Raw genomic sequence first — 23,648 nt, 5'->3', positions numbered from 1 at the left:
GCAAACCGTCAGAATTTTCTCTAATTTTTTCGCGATTTTATTATATTGTTAAGTTAGTTACCGCATTAAAAGAAGGGTTATATTTGCGCGAATTTTAATAAAAAAAATATAAAATGTCTATTTTCGCTGTTAAAATATGAATAATATTTTTTTATTTTTTAATGTAATTAAACGACAATGTGTATTTCTTTAAAAAATCGGGATATTTTCTTATAAATCGTTTTTGGACGTTTTTTTCTTAGACTTAATTTTTTTCTGAAATAATAAAAATTTAAAAAATGAATCGTTCAAGCTTGTGAAGTATTAGAATTCAATAAGAAGTAAATTCTAAAAACCAATGTTACTAATGTTAAATGCTTGAAAAACTAGGTAAAATAACGCTGGTAGAAAATGAAAACTTTAAATTAGACAACACATTTAAGTCGGTCAACTTTTGCAAGAAAAGTTCAGTTAATTCCTTGTCTTACCTTAATTAAGATAAGATGGAACTTTTCACAGTCACTTTTAACACAAATAGTAAAAAACGAGAAAAAAATTAAATTAATTCTTTTTCGGTTGATTTTCGAACTTATTTTTTTTAATGTTTTTTAGTACAGTAATGCATTTTTTTTGTTATATCGATGCAAACGCTTGAATAAGAGAGATTATAAATTGTCAGGTGCGCCACACGCAATATAAAATTATTATTCTTACTGTTTATAAGCTACTCGGTATTATTATCAATCAAATAGGTTTAAGACGTAGGTTACGGTCTCATATGTATTAAAATTACAGGCGTTTCATAATTTAACAATGTGGCTATGGCAATTGTATAATAAATATAAATTCAATTAATTTTCTTTTTAATTTTTTTATTTATAGGTGCTGACGTCGAAAACTTGTTTAAGTGCCAGAAAATATATTAATAAAAAAACCTTACAAAATGTAATTCGATACAATTCGTAACTCGTAAATCACGGTCAATATATAAATTATATTAACAATAAAATTTTCTTATTAAAAATCGAATGAAAAGGTATTTTTTGGATTTATAAAGATTTTTTATTATACTTTTCAAAACAAGTAAAAAGATAAAAATCGAATCTACAAAAATTGGTACATTAATATGTCACAAAATAAAAAATATACAAATTTTTGTAATAATCTTATATGCATAAAATTTCTTATAGTAGTGTGATAAAGAAACTCCGTTACAAATCACATATTTTTTGCATAATTTTTAATCAGGGCATTTTTTTCTATAAAATAATAATTAAATTGCATTATGATAAAATATTTAAAAAATAAAATAATATCTTTGTTTATAACTTTGCATTGTCAGGAAAACAAAAAAAAATAAAGAAAGCTGTAACCTTTGTTTACTGTTAAAACAGGTATCTAATTGACAAGGGTTCAACCCTAACTCCATTTTGTCGAAAGGGTATCTTCGACCCTTCAGTCTAATGTTTTTTAGAGCAGCTCTCTTAACTTATATTCAAATCACCAAGATTTAGACATATTCATTAAAAAAAATATTTTTTAAATATATATATATTTTTTTTTATATAAAATAATAATCCTATGATAGCAGTTTGTTTCTTGAAACGTTTAGCTCTTAAATCCGATACCTGTAGCATGTAAGCATAGAAATTCAAGACTTAATATCTGATATGCGATCAAGGAAGTATTAGTTGAGCTACGTTAGCTCAGAGGATAGAACAAGCAAGTTTTGAACGATATCAGGTCTGTGGTTACAAGTTCAGTTCTGGGAAATAATAATTGAGATTTGAATTGGCTAAATTTGTATTTAGGAAATTGAAATATATTATATTGCAGCAGAGAGGTCATGTGGAGCTTTGCCCAAACGGAAACATTACAGGTGGCAATGTTAATAAAAAATATGTCTCGTCAAGGCGTAATAATTACTAATGCATAATAAACGTAGATCTGAAAAACGAATCTATATTTATAGATGTGTCTAAATGAATGTATTATCTAAGTTAAGGCTAAGGGTTTTACACCACGATAAAATGATTGAAGATAGTCAGAATACAATAGTGGATGAATGTATACAATAGACTCGATCTTCCTCAACATAAAAGGAGGCTCTTTCCTTGAAATGAGAAGTAAATGAACTATTAGTTTCGTTCTACAAGCTTCCATTCGAATACAAAGATAAAGAAATATAAACTATTGAATAATGGTGCACAGATAGTAAGTCTTAAGCTATGCCTTAGGCACGCATAGTTAGGGATTCGGTTGGGAGCCCTGAGCTTGAGCTCTTAATGTCTTAGAGTAAAAATAAATTTGTAAGTAATATCTAGGAAAGCACAGGGTAATTTTCACTATCAAACAGTTAATAGCATTGCATATACAAATTGTGATATGTAGTAGTAACAGCCTGTTAATATCCCACTGCTGGGCCAAGGCCTCCTCTCTCCCTTTTGAGGAGAAGGTTTGGAGCTTATTCCACCACGCTGCTCCAATGCGGGTTGGTAGAATACACATGTGGCAGAATTTCGATGAAATTAGACACATGCAGGTTTCCTTACGATGTTTTCCTTCACCGTCAAGCACGAGATGAATTATAAACTCAAATTAAGCACATGAAAATTCAGTGGTGCTTGCCCGGGTTTGAACCCACGATCGTCGGTTAAGATTCACGCGTTCTAACCACTAGGCCATCTCGACTCGACATTGTGATATAAATAAGCTGAAATACTTATCCTCGAGAGCATGAAAGTTCGTTGAGGTGCAAAGTATACTGTGCAAGAAAGCATTTGCGCGAGCATATGCAAATTTACGTTGCGGCGGCAAACCAATGCCCAATGTCATACATTCGTGTGCTTTCATGAGCATCCGCGTTCGGGTTCGATCATGATGCTCCACCGTAGTGTCACCACTGGCGCGAGCGTGAACGAGTACGCTTTGCATTAAGCTTCGCGAATGTGCGCGGTCTTTTATACTTATTTCAGATCGTCATAGAATAGCGTACTATAATTTCCATCAGTATTTTTATTTATATGCAAACCTACCATAGTTTTTTTTCATAATTATTTATGAAGTACAACAATTAAAACTATTTATTTTAAATATGATCTCTTTGATTGTTTATTAGTTCTATTTGATGTAGACAAGCCTTTCAAGTGTTCAATTTTTCTGGTATATTTTGAAACCTAATTCTATTTAATACAAAAATACCTTATTTCGGTTCACTATATGTAAATTATGCGACAGCACGTTTAATATTTATTCTCTTAATTGAATTTGAAATGTGATTATGTCCCTATGTCAAAGTAGAGTCTCGTTACGTTTGTTAAATATTGAACTTGGTTTAATTTAAATTTCGCTCGTAGAATATAATTTACTCTTATATTGTGGATCAGATATATTAATTATATTAGTATTTTAAAATGTTTTAGTAAAAATAAATCGTTCCCTAGTCTTTGTTAGTTGTTGTGATTTATTCTTTAAGTTAAAAAAGCTTTTAGTGTTACGACGATTTTCCTTAAGCGCTTGAAAAATTTAAGCTTTTCTTAAGTCTGGTAGCGTGCAATAGAAAAATTTCAGTTACGCGAACGCTTATATTTATTGTTATATAATTAGACCACATGGGTTATATATCTGATCATAGGTGTATATGTCGGAATACCCAAGTAGAAAGCTATATTGGTATTCGTATGTAGTGGTAGATTCATGCGGTTTTACTCAAATACGAAACATAATATGAAAAGAAAATTGACTTATCTCTTAAACGAAATATTTCTATGTCACTATTATGTACGTACGGTTACTTAAAAGATATCATCTCCAATTTAACTTATTAGTCCTATTCTAAAATAAAATAACATTTGTAGAACGAATTATATTCTGCTCTCTAAAATAAAATATAAATAAATTTAATACAAGTTTCATGTTTAAGAATATCAAATAGAATGTATTTTATAATGCAAAGTTTTTAAATTATTTAACTGTTTAAAAAAATTGTTAAAGTGAAACCACGCTGCTTATTATTTCTCCCTACATCCTGTACGTACGAGTAATATTCCGTAAAGTGGAGTGTACGTGCCGCTGTCCATTGTATACAAAGAGTCGAGCATATTAGAAGTGACGCCGGACATCACTTGATTATGCACATTGCATATGCTGTGTGACGCTACACACCGATATATTAAATTATTAATTTTAACTTTTATGTTTATCAATAAACAATTCACAATATTTATCAATTACCTAAGTTTTAATATAAAATAATAACATTTAACCAAGCGCGTATATCATATAATAATTTTATTTGTTGAGATGGCCGTACTTAACTATAGTATGTTGATTTTTGTTTGTTCTTTATATATATTTTTATATCTTATAGAAATTCATTGGCGCCGGGACTGTAATGTATATTTTGTAAGCCTTTCTAGCTACAGCCCTGGGCTATATATGAGGTCGTATGTCCAATAATATGGTTACCACTTCTTGTCTTTAGAGTATCTTTGTAACTCTTTTGTACATTGTTTGAATTTACGTAACTAGTTTTAATGTTGTCCTCGTAAAGTCTGAGGTGAGATACGCTTTTATACAAATTAAATCCCTCTATCAGGGAAATCAATACTGAATGAATGTATTGAATTTACGTCTAATATTTATAATAATTATAATTATTAAATATTTGACTTAATTTTTTTTAAGAGTTAATAAAAGGCCTGAAATAATATCTATATTATAATTATATTGGCGTTCCTTCAATATAACAACAGTAAACTACTGACGAGGCGATATTATAGCTTATAATTAATTTTGAACCTGTGACTTTAAGATTTGTGCCTTAAAGCCAGCCACTAGACCAACGCTACATTCATAAAATTAATGATTACAATAACACAGCCGATTGGATCATTTCATTATCCCATAAATGCTAGAACGTGCTTGCTGGACTCTCGTGGTTAATCAAGCCCACTGCCCCATTAATATTAACTAAGTGCCATAAATTGTAATAATTTCTATGATTTGTTTATTGTGCAACGACCACAAATTATATCAAAGCTTAGGTTTCCGTTAATGGCACGTTAACTATTATCTTTGGTTTGTACGCGCGATCGTCGGTTTTATTTGACGATAATATGCAAGTTAATTAACATTTATAGCAACGATACAACGCAACTTTGTACTTAAAAATGCGGATTTAAAGGTCGTTTCCGTTTTAACAACCACACTTTTTCCTATTTCGCAGCTATTAAATATTCTAAGTAAAAAAGATGTTTTTTTTTTTTGCTTTTTAATTCGTATTAAGAACAAAATTCGTATTAAAAAATAATTCTATCAAGCCAGTTGTATGTTGTTGTTATATGATAGTAGAAGTGCTGTGTGGTTGAACTTGATTAGGGATCGGGGTTTCTATCTACGAAAGGATTATTTTCGAGGATCGAGGATTATTATTCAAATTCCATATATAATATATAATATTTCTCTTTAAAAATTCTCTTTTGGTCATTTTTATTCATATTGAGTTGTTTTCTTATTACCATTCATTTCAACTATGACGATACCTAGGGCATAAATAAGTGCTGGAATTGTCTAGTGGGTAGAACACGGTGTGATCACGGTGGAATAAGAACTTAAGAGGAGATGACTAATATGAATTTAAATTTCAATAACATTATAAGAACTTAATTTATAAAAAAAGTATTTAATGTTAGAGCAATTTACCTTAATGTATCACAACAATTAATGTTTTAATTTTCATATAATTCTGAAGCAATGTTTACGTTAGTTTACTGTACATTTGTTCAGTTTGCATCACGTTAGAGGAGTTGTTGAATGTTAACTCGTAACAAATCCCTCGGATATGATGGCAGGCAGGCTTTATTTACAAATACGAGAATTGCGTTATCCATTCGCTACGAAACTAACATTGGCCTATAGAGCAGTCCTTTGAGTGTAGTTTAGTAATCTGTGTAGTCAGTTCATGGCTTAATACATGCAATTGAATACGCATTATTCTATTAAAGGGAGATATGGCGAAGCCGCTAGCATACGTGCATATTAACCAAATATTGCGGGTATTATACAACTGAAAATGTAGTGTAAGTGGTTAATTTCTTTTAATAACTTATATCGTATTTCGCGGTAAAATTTAAGCATCGTGAGAAAGTAACAACAATCCGATCCGATAAGATCAGCGTGATGGAATAAACTCCAAAACTTTTCCTCACGAGGAGAACAGGACTTTGCCCAACAGTGCCCAACTTTTATTCTATTTCGCTGCGCGTTGTCGCTAGTATTTTTATATTTCTTTTCAATTTATTCTTAATTTTTATATTTGTTAATTAATTATAACAGATAAGGAGTTCAATTACATATTTGTTTAACTACATAGTAAGTTTTGTGGAAATACACTTTAGGTAGATATAAAATGAACAAATACAAAATATGCACAGGAGATATTCGTCTAATATAGTATGCGTCCAGGTCAATATGCATAATGCATAGCGCATGCATTTCGTTGCTATGATTATATTGTAGAAATAACTAAAGAAATATTTATTTTATCAATTTCCGACAATTTTTGTTTTTGTATACATATATAAAAATTATGATCTTATCACAAATTAGACAAACTTATGTTTGTGAGATTAAATATAACGTAAGAATGTGTCACAGATTTTTTACTTACTTTTTTATTTTAAGCTACTTTTCTAACTTAAGCTTCATATAAATAGCGCTCCATGTTTGTAAAAAAAAACTAAAACGTTACGATGTTACAAGTAATATATTTGAGTATCATCTTCATCAGCCAATCGCAATCCGAAGCTGGACTGATATTTCCCGGTTATTCGTCTTCCGCATCCAGACAAGTAACTACCGTATACCATCTATACTACCATCTTCAGGTCATGTCCCCGTGGAGTGCCGGGTTAGAATAGCACTCCCCCATCTTTTCCTGTGGGTGTCGTAAGAGGCGACTAAGGGATCGGGGCAATTGGGGGGGTATATAGCAGCGTCAAGGCTCTCGGTTATTTGTATTTCGCATCTAGCCAGTTCTCAACCTTTTTCAGGTCATGTCTCCGTAGAGTGCCGGGTTATAATAGCATTCCCCCATTCCCGTGGGTGTAGTAAGAGGCGGCTAAGGGATCGGCGTCATCGGGGGTATGGGTAGCAGAGTTTCCTCCCCAAAACATCTCCCCTCTTACTGCCCTCCTCAAAACGCCGGTCTAGCGTGGTAGTATGAATATTCTCCTGTTTTTTGTTACGCAGCAGAAGCATTCATAAGGTACTTGACCCCCGATTGCTCCTCACCAACGAGAGCGGGAAAGTCTCCAGATCCCCAACTCCGCGGCAATATTTCGCATGCGTTCGACAAAGCTCACCTCTGAGAGAGTGCGAAGCTATCTGAGCTGTCGTATAATTCTAGACCTTACATATCCACAGAACAATATTATGTATCGTGAGGGCCGCAATAACGACCAAGGAAATGTCTCAGGCAAGTGAATTCCACCCTTTACTAATACTGCTCTATTTTATTCTATTCTGTATCGTTTTCAACTGTGGAAGGAAACCAGACCCTTTCTGTCTATTTTCCTAAGGTTCATTGAGTCACACAATCCATTCTGATTGAAGCACCAAGAGCTACCCATATGACCGCTGCTACATTACTCACAACTTCAATATTTTATTGAAAGGTTTAAAAAAATGTATTTTTGTAGTATAGCAGTATTAATGTCTTATAAAAGCACTAATTGGCTGTATCAATAAAAATATCTAAATAAAACTTGAGCTGTTATTGCCAATAACAAAGTTTAATATCACTTAACACATAATAAACTATAAAAAAACAATACCGTCGTTGTGATGAAAGATATGTTTCTTTTCAATAGCAATACGGTTGGCTATTCAAAGAATAGACGTTTAGTAATATTTTTAAAGGTATATTTGCGAGTAAAATATACGAAAGCCTTCGCGATTCAGTCAATCGATTGAATTTCAAATGCAACAATGAATTTCAATACATCGTTATTAGTGATGTTGACAGTCAATTGCTCACTTTAAAATATGTAATAGCTATTTAATAATTTTGATTTATTAATATATTTTTTTAATTTTAATATAAGTAGTTTTTACAAGCAATTCAATAGGTAAATTTGCTAGTGATATTTTGTTGATTTTTAAAATTTAAATATAATCCTATGTGAACTTGGTATGCCTGGTTTTATATTCAAAAGTTTCTGATTATGTACACAGTTTTACTCGAAATAGATGTTACTGTCTGAAAAAATCTGTTTTTGAAATCGGTTGCTATTTCGTATTTCTCGTTTACACTGGAAAATAATGTTAGCGTTCTTCGTTGTACACTTAGCGTTTATTTTATTGATTCTGGCGAATTTACCCGAAATAAAGGCAGATCAAACTATTTGTATTCAGAAAATATAGACAAAACCAATTTTGTCTCTGTGTTGCCAATCCTTGCTATATTTTTGCTTATAATGCTGCGGATATGAGGCGATCAGAATAAATAAATAAACGTACAGTAAAAACATAATAATAAACGAGTAAATAGTTATATCATTTCGATCACGCTCCGATTTTATTACTATCTCTACTTCATAGTAATAATACGAATACGTCTGCCGATAAAAACGGGAATCAGTTTTTAATTGGTTTTGTTAACGATAAAAAAGGTACTAAAAAGAACTTTCTCACAAAAATCTCTATTCTGAATATGAGATAAAAGCTTCGTATTAAAATGAAAAATATCGAAAATATTCTGAAACTTATTTGCAATTTTTTTCTGTATTATCACGTGTCAAAGTTTGATTGATTAGCAAATAAGTGTATTTAGTACAAAAAAGACAATTTACGAAATATGAAAACCGTGTTACGATTGTCGTTCACGGATCAAAATATTGTCAATCAAAATATTTTGCAGAATTCAATAGATCTCGATGTAGACTTCGGGAGTATTTACAGTTACTTAACTTATCACTTACTCTGAGTCTCGTGAGCAAAAGTTTTAAGTTAAATTCACGTTTCAAGGTCAAACTTATGTTTATTTTTAACTTTCATAATAAACCATTAAGCCGTTGTAGCATTCGGTTTCATAATTTCAAAACGAACGATGTAGGCATAAAATATAAATATACAAAATCGATTTCTGTTCGAATTCAACTTGTTGGCCGTAAACCGATTAAATGTAAAAATAATCAAGAATAATAAGCATTCTAGCAAACGTAGTACCTACGCAAACAGAACAAATTACACGGCAACTTATATTCATTATGTACGATGTACGGACACGACAAGTTGCGAGCACGGAAACAGTAAGTTATGAATTAGTACTGAGCTGCACATGTCTTATAGCAATCGGACTAGTCGCTTGCCAAGCGACGGGTGGTTACGTTCATACGAATGGGGGTGTTCCATACATTTGCAATTCTCTCAGTTTTGACCGTCTGCTTAATAAAGAACAGGGTTGCCGGCTGCCCCAGATCTTAAATGTTCGAGTACATCACGGAATTTCATATTGTACCTGCTTAAATATTTGCACTACAAATAAATACTTATAATAATAAATATTTAGTATTGTATACCAAATTACTAATTCGGTTCAATTGGTAGCAAACCAATATAAACGTTATTTGCTGATTTTATTAAGGATATAAGTTTATGAACATTTATCAATCAAAATACTTAATATTTGAAAATGGACAACCCTTGCTTGAAGCAGTTGTGATATCTTTTGAAATATTGACCAATAAATATTTTACATTGGTTTTTGAGGTTAGAAAATCAGGTTACTTTATATTCGTAAGATAAATTGTGAATTAGTATCAATATAATATACAACTTATGAACGATCTAGTTTTTACTGGTGATAGAGCTTTGAGCAGGTCCGTCGGGGTAGATAAAACCTACTTAACAGTTATTTTACTTTTATATTTGCGACATAACATCTTAGTTACAATTAGAAGTAGCTGTTTCTGGTTTCACTGGTTAGTGAACTAGTAAAATTACAGGCAATAGTTCACCTTATTCCTGCCCTTTAAATTATAAAAGTAACAAAAATTGCAGTATTTTTATACACAGATATACAAGAACATGTCATTTATTTGTTAAAATAATAATAATGATAATAAAGATACGAAGCTCTAATATATTTTGTTAATTTTAAAGAAAATGTGAATTGGAGAATATGAAAATGACCAAGTGCACGATATACATTTTGCACACAATAAAAAACGGTCGTAATTATTTTATAAGTTGATTGTGCGCCCATTGTAGTGTATTGGATTGTAAAATAAACAATTGCTACATGATATGCCCGACCTGAAATTAGGCATAAAATTCAGATAGTAACATAAAATTTGAAGAAATAATCATGTCTAACATTATTGCTATTTTTAAATAATTATTAACTCAAAAGTTTTAAAAGATCAATAATATAAACATCTTACAGTGAAAAACAAACTTGATTAGAGGAATTAAAATATACTAACAATAAGTTAAAGGAAACATTTAGATATTCCCCGATATTTATAACAAAGTATTTGTCACTTACATATTTAATTTGTTTTTTACTTACAAAGTTTATATACTCATTTTTTCGGTTTTAAAATATTTCATTTCATCCATAAATCTATATTTTTATTTCACAATACGGCGTTCATTTATTAATGAAATATTAATTTTTTAGTTCAATGTGGGAAAGCTTATAAACTTGTAATTGTCTCCGAAAATAATTTGCTAAACAGTGAATTTTTTTTTTTTCATTTTACAAATATATGACTATATTGTGTTCGTATACTTTGAGGGTGTTTATAGTAAAAAAAGTTATTACTTTTACGTATAAAAATTGACATATTGATAAACTCTGATATATTCCAAAATTGTATCTATTTTAAATAGTTAGTGTTTGTCTAACAGATGTTTATATAGTAGGATAGTAGTTCAATCATGGCTTTATAAATATTCTGTAATATAATTTCAACCTATAAGATAAAAAATAAACGAACACATTTCTTGAATTGTTTCTTTTTTAAAATTAAGTGAATCAAATCATAATGATCGCTCGTTGCATTTCTAGAACGTATGCTTACATAGCAGAGCACCCTGGGCGTGTATCTAGAGGGTTGCAGGTTCGAATCCTGCTACGTCGCTAATTTAAAATAGTTTCATGTTAAGTATATTATTTAAAGTTTATTACTTGGTGGTACGCCTTTTTCAAGCCCTTCTGGGTAGGTACACCAGGTATTTTTCTATTCTGGTTTGAAGGATGAGTGAGTCAGTGATTCTATTAGGCCTGATGGTCTTAATATTCTAGTTTTAAGGTTGATTGCTCCTTGGCGATGAATCGGTAATTGATTAATTTACTTATAAAGTATTGGTATTTAAAGTTCTTTAATTGAAATTGAGAATTACACTTTTTAACTTCGTTTTAATTAAGTTCAATAGTTAAAGTAAAAATAGTTTAATTTATATGTATATTGAATTTTATCGCAGGCGCTATTTGTCATAATGTTTAATTTACACGCATTTTTATTTTCTATTAAGTTACATGAGTGAATTTGTAATTAAAAAAAACTATTACGTATACTTACAAAAGTTGAATTATTCATAAACTAGCAGAGTTATCCTATAAAAAATTATAACTATTTTAAATAGTAAGTAGTATTTATCTAATAGGCGTTTGTACAGTACTATAGTATTAGCTAAATCATGGCTTTATAATATTCTAGAAGGTTGCAGGTTCAAATCCTGCTGCGTCGCTTATTTAAAATAGTTTAATTTATGTTATTTACAGTTTATAAGGCCTTGTATTGTTCTGTTCTGGCTTGAAGGGAGAGCAAGTCAGTATTTTCTTATGAGGGAGTTAATATTTTAGTTTTTAAGTTTGTTTGAACCTTGGCGATGTGAACGTAATTGTTTGCTTACTCTTGGTATTTCAATAGAATATAAATTGATAATTACATTTATTAACTTCGTTTAAATTGTTTATTACTTATACTTAAATTAGTTTTTAATTATATGTACATTGGTCATTATTCTTATTCAACATTCATTTCTTATTTACTCAGATCAATCACATAGATTTTCACGTAGATTTTGATTTTCTTATTCATGATAAGATACTCAGCTTAGCATAACATGTCTGAGAGTCACTGTTTCGTTTTTTTAAATTTAATTTAATTATTTTACATTAAAGGAATATTTTGCAAATTTGCGATAATAAGAATCTTCTCTGATTCCCTTTATTTTAATTGGTCACGAGTTTTCTACACATACATATTTATTTATTTGATTAGAATTTATTTGATTTAAATTCTAAAGATTAAACTGAAACACACTGATTACACTTCATTTTTTGTCTGTTATGTCTGTGTTTTATCATTAAAAAAAAAAAACAGTTAAGCTTAGACTTCTTAGAGATAATGTTTATGTTTATGTTTGGGCAGGAGTTACGACTTACAGACAAATATCCATTTTGCTAGTCGCGCGTTCATAAATCAACTCATCAATTTCCATTACATTTAATCATATTATTAAGTTATGCATCAATATTATCATCACCATTAATAGTTATGAAGTAATTTTAGTTAATTCATTAAGCCATTCATTCACTCATGCGATGGAAACCTTTTAGATTCGTTGCTCAAATTTTAAATTTGACGTATAGCTCAATTGGCAGAGTTCTCCAGCGCGAACCCAATGGGGTGCACGTTCAAGTAATGCTTCGTTGAAATTTTTGATATGATTCCTTAATTTTTACTACCTGCTTTTTATCATCATATATTTTGTATTAAAGCTAAATATATATTTATAAAAGTTCTTATTCCTTAAGAACTACGGCTGCACTCATATACAATATATATCTAAATGTTCCAATGGTTATTCGCTTTTGACATTTGGTTTAGAAAGTAACAACTTTAGTTCACTGTATACTTTGTAAACCACAATGATTAAAAAATTACAAAACATGGATACAAACTAACTAGGATTTTCGTCTTGCCGACTTTATCGCTACATAATGATCTCTTCAAAGCAACCAACGGTGTAAGGAATTACACATTGAATATGAGGTAGATGGTGCGTGTAATAATAATAAAGAAAATAACATCAATAACAAATCTATAACTTATATATATTATAAATAAATTATATTATTAATATATATCAAAATGACGAGTATATAATATAAATACCATATACAATGTTTAGGATATACAACTATTTCAGTTAACAAGAAAATGCGTAATAAAAAAAATGTAAACCGCCTATTCCTATTTATAACTTCTGACATGCCAAATACTGTAAATGCACCAGTTTTTTTTAAATAATTAATTGTCATGCGTAATAAAAGTGACGGGATCGAATGTATTAGTTTTAGCCACAGGTAAATCAGTATATCAATAATTGTATTCACTTAAGTATATAAATTAAGCAATCCTCAATCAATATATATTTTGGAAAAAGCCAATGACTTAAAAATGTAGGTTTTGTAGATCAAAAATAAAACAAAGATATATTTTATTTAATTGTTTTATCACAATAAATATATAACAGTAACAGTAACAGCCCGTTAATGTCCCACTGCTGGGCTTAGGCCTCCTATCCCTTTTGAGGAGAAGGTTTGGAGCTTATTCCACCACGCTGCTCCAATGCGGGTTGGTAGAATACACATGATGCCACATTTCAATGAAATTAGACACATGCAGGTTTCCTCACGATGTTTTCCTTCACCGTAAACACGAGATGAATTATAAACCCAAATTAAGCACATGAAAATACAGTGGTGCTTACCCGGGTTTGAACCCACGATCATCGTTTAAGATTCACGCGTTCTAACCACTAGGCCATCTCGGCTAGGCATTCTCGGCAATAAATATATATTTAAGTAAAATTAATTTCATTTCATTCCGCCAAGGAACTTTCGTAACCAGATAGTTATGTGTACGTTCTATATAATTGATGTGACAAACAAGTTGATACTTAATTTTAACGTTATTATTTGCTACTAGCACCCAGACTTCGTTCGGGTTAAGCAATTATCTATGTTACACGTACATAATCAAACTTTATTATTAAAGAATTAAGTTATATAAGGATTAATATTATGATACGAATGTCAACATCTTTGAATTATATTATTGGTTTTTTTTAGATATAATCAATAGTTGGCGCAGCCAAATATTAATTTTATCTAAAAAAAAGATGTTGACCTTTGAATTATATTATTGGTTTTTTTTAGATATAATCAATAGTTGGCGCAGCCAAATATTAATTTTTATACTAAAAGTTTTGATATAGGGATCTCAATTTTTTATAATAAAATATAGCTTATGTACTGTTAAGTAGATTTTGAGTTTATACATTATAAACAAACACACAAAAAATGAGTTTTTTTTTATATAATAATATTAGTATATATTTAAATACATATAGAAGTATCGATAAAAGCTGCAAAATTGAATTTAAATTGACAAATCGTCTAAAGAATATTGTTTTTTATTTAATAATAATAAACACAGCAGAGAAACCAACAAAAAATTGATAATCGCTACTACATACCAATAATAGTGAAAATATATAATCGAATCGCTTATCAAAATGTAACGTTGCGGCACTCTATAATTCCGTCTGTCAAAAAGTGAATAACCAAATGGAAAGAGTACAAATGGTTTGTATAAATGGGGCTTTGCTGTAATAATAACAATCAACAACGGCCAATTGTATTCAATGAGTGAGTGAACCGGTGCAGTCACAGGTACGAGGGAGATGACATCTTAGTCCTCTAGATTGAGGACATCTCGTTTACAGAGCCAATGTGACGACTCATTACATTTGTTTAATTTATGTTTATAATTCACCTCCTGTTCTCCTGGTCGTGACGGAAGCCCGAATGTGTCGGATCGAAAAGGAAAGGATCCACTGCTGGGCTCAGGCCTCCTCTCCATTTTGAGGAGACGGTTTGGAGCTTACGCTACTCCGATGCTGGTTGGTGGAATACACATGTGGCAGAAATTCAATGAAATTAGACTCATGCAGGTTTCCTCACGATGTTTTCCTTCACCGTCAAGCATGAGATGAATTATAATCACAATTCCGCACATGAAAATTCAGTGGTGCTTGCTCGGGCTTAAATCCACGATCATCGGTTAAGATTTACGCGTTCTAACCACTAGGCCATCTCGGCTTAATCTTAACCTTAGGTTTACCTTTTATGTATTATCTTTTATAATATATATATATTCTTCTGACATATTACGTGATATTAAAGATAATGTTTGAGAGTTCTGGGAACATAAAAATGTGCGTAGATTCGTTGATGACGTGAAAACCTTCTGAAATTTCTCGTTCTTTGAAAATGTATTGTAGGACTTTCCATTGCTTAATAATGCATTTGTATGTGTGCGACAAATAAATAAAAAGTAAGTTCTAACTGTATCATTTAAATAACAGAAAAAACCTTTCTACTATCGAACGTCCAGGCAAACGCGACCAAAGCGCCATAGTTACACAGTGGAAATTCCCCGCCTACGTACGAAGCGCTTTGAGTCTACATTCATCATTCGCACTGCGAAACTTTGGAATGCTTTGCCTGAGTCCGTATCTCCCGATAGGTACAATGTTGGTAAGAAACCTGTTTACTCTGGATTTGAGTCTTCAAATCCAGAGTAAACAGGTATTATAGGCAAGCGATAGAGTGTCGATGCTTAACATCAGGCAAGTCAACGGTCAAACGCTGGCCTATTAATAGTATAAAAAAAAGTAATTACTGAGTTTCTTGCCGATTCGGAATTTAGATTCTATTGATTCTCCTCGGTAATTTTATATTTAAATTAATCTGGTGAAGATGAAGATTCTAAGGTAAGGTGAGAGATTACTTGCATAAATTTTATTTTGATTTTAATAATAATCAAAAAACTGGAATCGAATATGTATTTTATTGAAACTTAAAAAATTAATAAGCAACATTGTTTTTCTTCATTCCATTAATTAATAATTATTTTCTTCTTACCAAGTTTCGGCCAAGTCTTGACGATTAGCCAAATGTGAAGGAGATGTGATAGTATACGTATTTGACGTGCTCAGAGAGAAGTGTACTCTTTATTTTCTCACTCTTTTAAGACAATAATACACAAATTTTTTTCAATTGTCATGAATTAATTAATGATATTTTTATAGACATTTATGAATATTCATATATGTACATATAATATATATTTTCTTCTTGATTAATTTTAGTATTACACATAATGCATTTTTTTTTAAAATAACTATAATAAAATAAAATATTTTTTTAAATTTAATTTTGTGATATTTTAAAACTTTGTGTTATATTGAAATGTTAAATTGTATTTTCTGTAATAATGTTAATGGTTATGTCAATGTCATTGATTATTATGTAATGTTTTATTGAATTTATTATTATTGTTTTTTAATTTAAATCTTGATATACTACAATTATTATATTTTGCATGATGTGATAGCCTATAATTAAAAGGACATTTAAGTTTATGTTAATAGTTTGATAATGAAATGAATGTAATAATGTTTTCTTTTGTTGGTTATCCAAATAATAATAAAAAAAAAAAATAGGCACAAGACACTGCCAACTTCGTAATATCGAGATGCTTCAAATCATTTTTTTGTGAAAAATCGTCGATTATCTATAATTGTTTCTACTCAAAATTTAAAATATTCCAATTTGTATGTAGCTATTAGACCAAGAAGTCAGCATTAAAGTAATATAGAAGTCGCACACATAGTTTTATAATACGAAAGGCAGTTAATAATTTTTGAAAAAAGTTTCTATTAATATTACTGATGGCTAACATTTTTAACAGTTCATGAATTATGGGTGAAAACGATCACTTACCACCAGGGAGGCAAGTTGAAACCATTGAAAATGACAAAAAAGTCTTTTAATAAATATAACGTGAAAGATTTACAGTTATTAAATTGTTTTTCTTTTTTAAATGCAAAAATTCTAGAACGTTTTGCTTATCTAGTTGAGCACCAGGTGCGTTACCCGAGGGTTGCTGGTTCAAATCCTGCTGCCTCGCTTATTGCAAATAGTTTTAACAAGTTCATATTTTAATTACTGATGTTTTTGCTAAGCAAAAATATTACTTCCGCGTGACTTTACTTATATTGTTATTATTGCTTGGGTTGATGGCTTGATGTAAGGCCGCAGACCCAGAGGTCCTGGGTTCAATTCCCAGGTCGAGCCAATAAAAAGTTATTGGGTTTTCTGTCAGAAAATTTTCAGTAGCAGCCTGGAGTCTGGAAGTTGGAAATGTGTACACTCCCGTGCATCGGAAAGCACGTAAAGTCGTTGGTCCTGCGCCTGAATTCTTTCCCATCGGATTATGAGAGTTAGGGAATTGAGAGTGCACCTGTGTTTGCGCACACACTTGTGCACTATAATATCTCCTGCGTAGTTGGCTAATCCCTCTTAAGATTGGCCGCCGTGGCCGAAATCGGTCTGGAGGACATTATTATTTCTTTTGTGGTATTCGCTCAGTATCTGATGCATATTTATGTGTCTATTTCTACTTTCATTTGTCTTCTCCTAAATTAAATACCAGTTTTTTGCTTGTATATTTATTTTAGTAGTTAAGCCCAACTTTTTGATCATGATTTGATGTACATTTCTTGAAATTTGAAATTGAAATTTGTTCCTTACAATAACAATAATAATATATTGGGGCGTATTAAGAAGTTACTAAGAATTTTCGACAGAAAAACTCTATAACATTTTATCGGTCCGACTTAAAATAGGACGACAGCCACTAGAGCACCGAGACAGTTATTAATATTACAACTTTTATGTGGTTGAAAACGAATACAGAATTGTGTAACAAAGAATATCATATTGCTAAATAATCAGGGGATGAAGAGAGAGTCATTCTGTAAAGTGACGATAATGAAAATGTACTCTGATATTCTTGTGATGAGAATGAGTCAATCTGAGTCACGTGTTCTCTACACCGATACATAATATATATAAGTCAAGTCAAGACGGTTTTCGATGTTGTTTAGTTGTTTGTACGAATGTTTTATCTATTAACTATTGACAAATATCTGTTTGTTAAAAATATTATAAAATTACACTTAGTTTTATTTGCAAAGTTCGCATTGTGTTAATGAATCAACGCTTCAATGTTTAGTTTATTTAGTAGCGTAATATTTAAATGTCCAATTTATGAATTTGTTTTGGGATATTTTTTTAAGTTATTACTAACGATTCGATAATGGAACGTGGGGTTCTAGGATTTTTTTCTTAATTTTGACATGACTCCCATAAAAAAAATAATTCTTTTTTTAAATTAGACATAGATTTTATTTTAAATTATTTTTTTATGATTTGATGCCATACCTTCCGTTGTGATGACCGTAAGATTTACCTGAGTCACTTAAAACATTTATAAACTTGGACGTATTGTGGTGAACAACAGGCAAATTAATAGAATAGTATTGTAGACTCCATCAGCTATATTCGTAGCACCACGTTTTAGAAAACCAAGTGTATCATATCAAAAATTATAACATTGTATAAACTTGGACGTCCTTGTGTCTATTAATAAAATCATATTAACTGGTTCCAGAATTCCAATTTATTTTGACAGATATGTCTTTTGACCAGTATAACCATCTAGATTTATTACATTGAATCAAAAGTATGAGCTAGAGTAGCATGTCTGAGAGTCATGGCTTCGGTAGTTTAAGTTAAAGTCTATTAATGTAATGAAAGCAATATTCTGCAAAGTGACGATGATGAAAAACTACTCTGATATTCTTATGAGAGTTACTCTCGTGATGTGAATTGAGCAGGCTGAGTCACGTATATATATAATCATTTTGTTCTTAGAATTCTGAAGAATTAACTGAAACATGACTGCCAAGACAGCTACGACAATAGTAGACTATTGGGATTGTCTTCATAATACTTGCTTCGTTTCTGTAACTCAACTTATTTCAATAAAATCGATGTTCTGTAAAGCGTAATTATTCAACGCATCGATGATGAGAAACAGCCTTTCTGAGACCGTCTCTGTTGATTGAGCAGTGATGATAGGACGAGTTATCTGAGATTAGCGTGGTTTCTACGTGCATGCAGAACGCTTTTCAATTACTGAAGACTTACTTTATCAATTATTATCGGTAACGATTCTGAAGCAAAATTATCAAGACATCAATAGTAAAAAGTGTTTTAGTGATTCTCAATGCATTAAATCATGTATTATTTAAATATTAAAACGACTGAATAATTAATTATCGTTTGCTTTATGTTGTCAGTTAGAATTTATTTGAAGTGAGCATTAACCATTCAACCCTTCAGTCATTCATACAGTAGCTTCAACCGAACAGATTTGACTTTCCAGTGAACGAAAAACTTACGTATAGCTCAATTGTCAGAGCATCTTGGACGCGATTCCGAGGGGTTGTACGTTTAAGTTTTCCTGTGTTGTAATTTTTGATATGACTTCTAAATTTTCAAAATATTATATTTTTTTATTCATATCACTATTTGTCTGTTATTTCAAAATATAAATAGATGAGTTTAAAAACATAAAATTTTACAAAAATAATAAATATAAAATTCTAGAACGTTTGCTTATCTAGCAGAGCACCAGGCGCGTAACCCGAGGGTTGCAGGTTCAAATCCTGCTGCCTCGCTTATTGCAAATAGTTTTAACGAGTTTTGACGAGTTTTATTTAGTGATTTTCGTTTAGTGACCTTTCGTTAAGCAAAAATGTTACTTTCGCATGAGATTTCTTAAGTTATTATCACTGTTTCTTATTTCTTTTGTTGTATTCGCTTAGTATCTGGTGTGTGTTTATGTGTCTATTAATACTTTCATTTGTCTTCTCCTAAATCATATGCCAGGTTTTTGCTTGTATATTTATTTTCGTAGTTAAGCCAAAATTTTTAATCATGAATTGGTGTACATTTCAGTACTAGATTAGTTTATAAATTTACGAAATTTGTTCCTTACAAAGACAATAATAATATACTGGGGACGAATTAAGAATTTTCCTTTCCAACATCTAGACTCCTGGCTGCTACTAAAAACCTTCTGCATAAAAACTCGATATCGATCTGCGACCTTATGTCTAGCCACTAGAACACCGAACTAGTTATTAATATTACAACTTTTATGTGGTTAATAAAGAGTACAGAATTGTTGTAGACTCAAAAAGCTTTTTTATTAGAATATGTAGCTAGATTTACTTCATTGTTTGTAGATATATTTCTATATGCAAGACTGTAAGAAGAGAGTCATTCATTCATCTATTATAGTTAAATTTAATTAATTTTAATGTGAGCACTATTCTGCAAAGTGAAAATGACGCAAAAGTACTCTGATATTCGTATGTGATGTGATCGAGTCAATCTCTACACCGAAACACAATAATTATGTGTTTCAAATTTTAAACAATAAACTAAACATATCTGTTAAGATAGCTTTTGATGTTGTTTAGTTGTTTGTACGAACATTTTATCTATTAACTATCGACAAATATCTGTTTGTTAAAAATATTATAAAATTACACTTAGTTTTATTTGCAAAGTCCGCATTGTGTTAAAGAATCAACGCTTCAATGCTTACTTTATATAGTATTTTATTTCATATTTGTATATCTAATATATGAATTGTAATTTATTTTGGGGTTTTTTATATTAAAGTTATAATGAACAATTTCACCCCAGTTAGTGACAACGTAGATTCAAACGTAATAGATTCGACGTCCCAGTTGCAATAAGTGGCGTATAGCTCAATTGGCAGAGTTCTCGGGCGCGATACCATAGGGTGCACGTTCAAGAATTTTTGCTTTTTAATCTTTCTTAATAAATGATTCTTTATTTAAAAAAAAATATTTTCTTATTTACTATTTCTTCTTAATTCATATTTCATCTAAAAAACGATATTAAAAGCTAAGTTTAAAGCAAATTTAAATTAGACATAATATGTAGATTTAATAGTTTACTTTTAATCATTTTAATTTTTTTGATGAAAGCGATGTTCTTCAAGCTGTAGTTTCTGAACGGGGCGATGATCACAAATCGGTGTTGCTGATTCTATTACCTTCCATTGCGATGTAAGATTTATCTGAGTTACCAGTTCAACATACTCAATCTCTAATAATGCTTTTTAAGACAAAAGTGAGACTACTAGATTATTGAGATATTCGTCATGATAGTCGCTTGGTTTCTGTACTCAATTAATTATTGACTTTCACTGATATTGCTAAAGTCAGTTTATCATATATAACTTTGTCAATGAGTTTTATTGTAGGACGTAGAAGAAGGATGGTATCATAAATAATATTAAAAAAACTATGTATTTTGTTTGCTAATCGGTAAGTAGTCTTTTCTAACACAATAATTACCTATCGCAAACTGTTTTTGATTTTATCTTAATTATTTTTTATTTGATTATACTGATTAAATTTTTTCAAATAATTTAATATTATCAGAAACAATAACGTTGAATGACGTTTATGTTTACAAAACTTTTTGAAATCCCTGCCATTACGAATTGGGTACTTTAAATAGCCCTAATTTGCACACGAATCAGCTTAATTGTTTCACTTAACTTTTACGTATCCATTACGTCCGAATGGAATTCCGTCTGTCGTTTGGATATTTTTATTTAATTATTAGACATTATGTAACCGATACGATCTCACAAATATCCAAGGTTCAGAAACATATTTAAGGTTTATAATAATCTTTTTATAATTATTTTAATTTTATAAATTATTATCAGAAGTATTTTTAATTAACGAAAGGATTATAAATAAAATTCGACGAGCTTTTAAAATAATATTTTGATTAAAATTTTATCACTAAAATTCTTTTGCATATTTAAATGTAATTTAAAAAAAATGGAACGAAACATTTAATCATATTTTACGTTTAATTTTATTTAAATACATTCTATCACGTAATTACTGTAGCTGTAATCCTTCAATAGGTAACGTGATTATTATTTGATGAAACCAAATATTTCATATTATTTACCAGTAGACTACCAATCCGAATTTGGATAAGGTATGGAATAAACTTTAAGAATTCTCTTTGAGAGAAGAGGAGGCATGTGCCCAACGGGGCATGCACAAGTTGTTACTGTTTATCCACAAAGCCATCAAGGATATATTTTTATACATAGAACTATATATATACTATACTATATATCATTTGTATATTGCTCTGATGTAGATAGTTAAAAAAGTTGAAGTGAAAGTCGAGAGCTCTAAAGTTAATGTGCTTTTCTCATTAACTTTTTTTAGTGTACGGTAATGTGCTATTCATCCACTCTTTCATCGTTAAGTTTTAGTGTGGTGCCGCATTTCTTACGCCATTTAAAACATTTTGCATAAAAAAATAGTAGTTAAAATTATTTATTTGTATTTCTTATATTGTATGTATTTCATTTAATTCAATTTTTACATTGATTTAAATTAAGATTAATAATCTATATTAGTCATTTAATAGTACTCTAGTATTAACGCAATACAATAAAACCTTACATAATCATTTTCCTAACGTTTCCAGATAGTTGCATGAACCGTTGTCATGACTTAACCGCCTTTACATTATATAATCATGTATAATATATATATATATATATATACGCATATATTTATAAATATTCGAAGGGAACAATAATTCTATTGAAATCATCGAGATATTAATTAAACATAGCAAACAAGTTCTAATTTTATTTAAACATATTATGTATTTTGTTAGTAGTGACTTATTATTAATAATACTAAAATATTAGATTTATAGTCTTTACTTTTTACCCAGGCGTATACCATTCTTACTCAAATAGGTTACAGTAAATACATTACAAAATCAGCGAACTAGGCAAATGAAAAATTATTAACATTATATTCAGTTTATTTAACCCTTGCCGCATTGCTATAAATACTTTAATATTAATGTAATTATAAAACAAGCAGCATAAAGAAATAAAAGGTAAAATTATTTATCTATTAAATATATAATTCTATTTAAAATACGTGATTAACTTAATTAAAAGAAAAATAATCTATTTAATATTAAAGAATGTTACCATAAAGGAAGGTAAGAAATGAAAATCTACACGGTATTTGAATAAAATACGAATGCAAATGCGTTTTAATACCATTAGACGCCGCAGGTTATCTTGTATCCCTAAGCAAGTAATAAATTTATAATACAGTCGGCACCGAAATACTTCAAACATTTTTAAAAACACAATTATGTATTTTTTAATTTAAAATTGAAATATATACAAATTTATTTTCGAATCTGCTTCAGTTTTATGAAATACTGTTTGTATGCAGTTTAGCATTTTTGATCATAAACCATGAAATCATAATTAATTAATTACCTTTTGTTATCATATTTTTTAAGCAGAGATAATTCAGTTGCAGGACGTGGATCTTAGCCGAAGATTGCGGATTAGAGTTGGGAAAAAATTCAAAAAATAAATAAGTCACCGTTCAAAATATATTTCGAGAATGATCCAACATGTAATTCCACCAACGATCAATAGAATCGAGATGAAACAAGTTACTCTCCTTAATAAAGAGGTGCTCTTTGCCCAGCGGTGGAACATTTACTGATTTGAACTGAGTGTATTTTTCACATTAATAATACTGACGACGAAAATTATAATGGG

General features: G+C 30.1%; 1 protein-coding gene across 1 annotated transcript in view; it reads left to right on the top strand.

Moving 5' to 3' along the window:
- Positions 1-23,648, top strand: part of LOC126780234 (carboxypeptidase N subunit 2-like) — a 57,045-nt gene that overhangs the window by 229 nt on the left and 33,168 nt on the right. The gene's annotated exons all lie outside the window — the stretch shown is intronic.

The sequence above is a fragment of the Nymphalis io genome, chromosome Z, assembly GCF_905147045.1.
Source record: "Nymphalis io chromosome Z, ilAglIoxx1.1, whole genome shotgun sequence".
NCBI lineage: Eukaryota > Metazoa > Arthropoda > Insecta > Lepidoptera > Nymphalidae > Nymphalis > Nymphalis io.
This window is presented reverse-complemented; position numbering and strand designations above follow the sequence as displayed.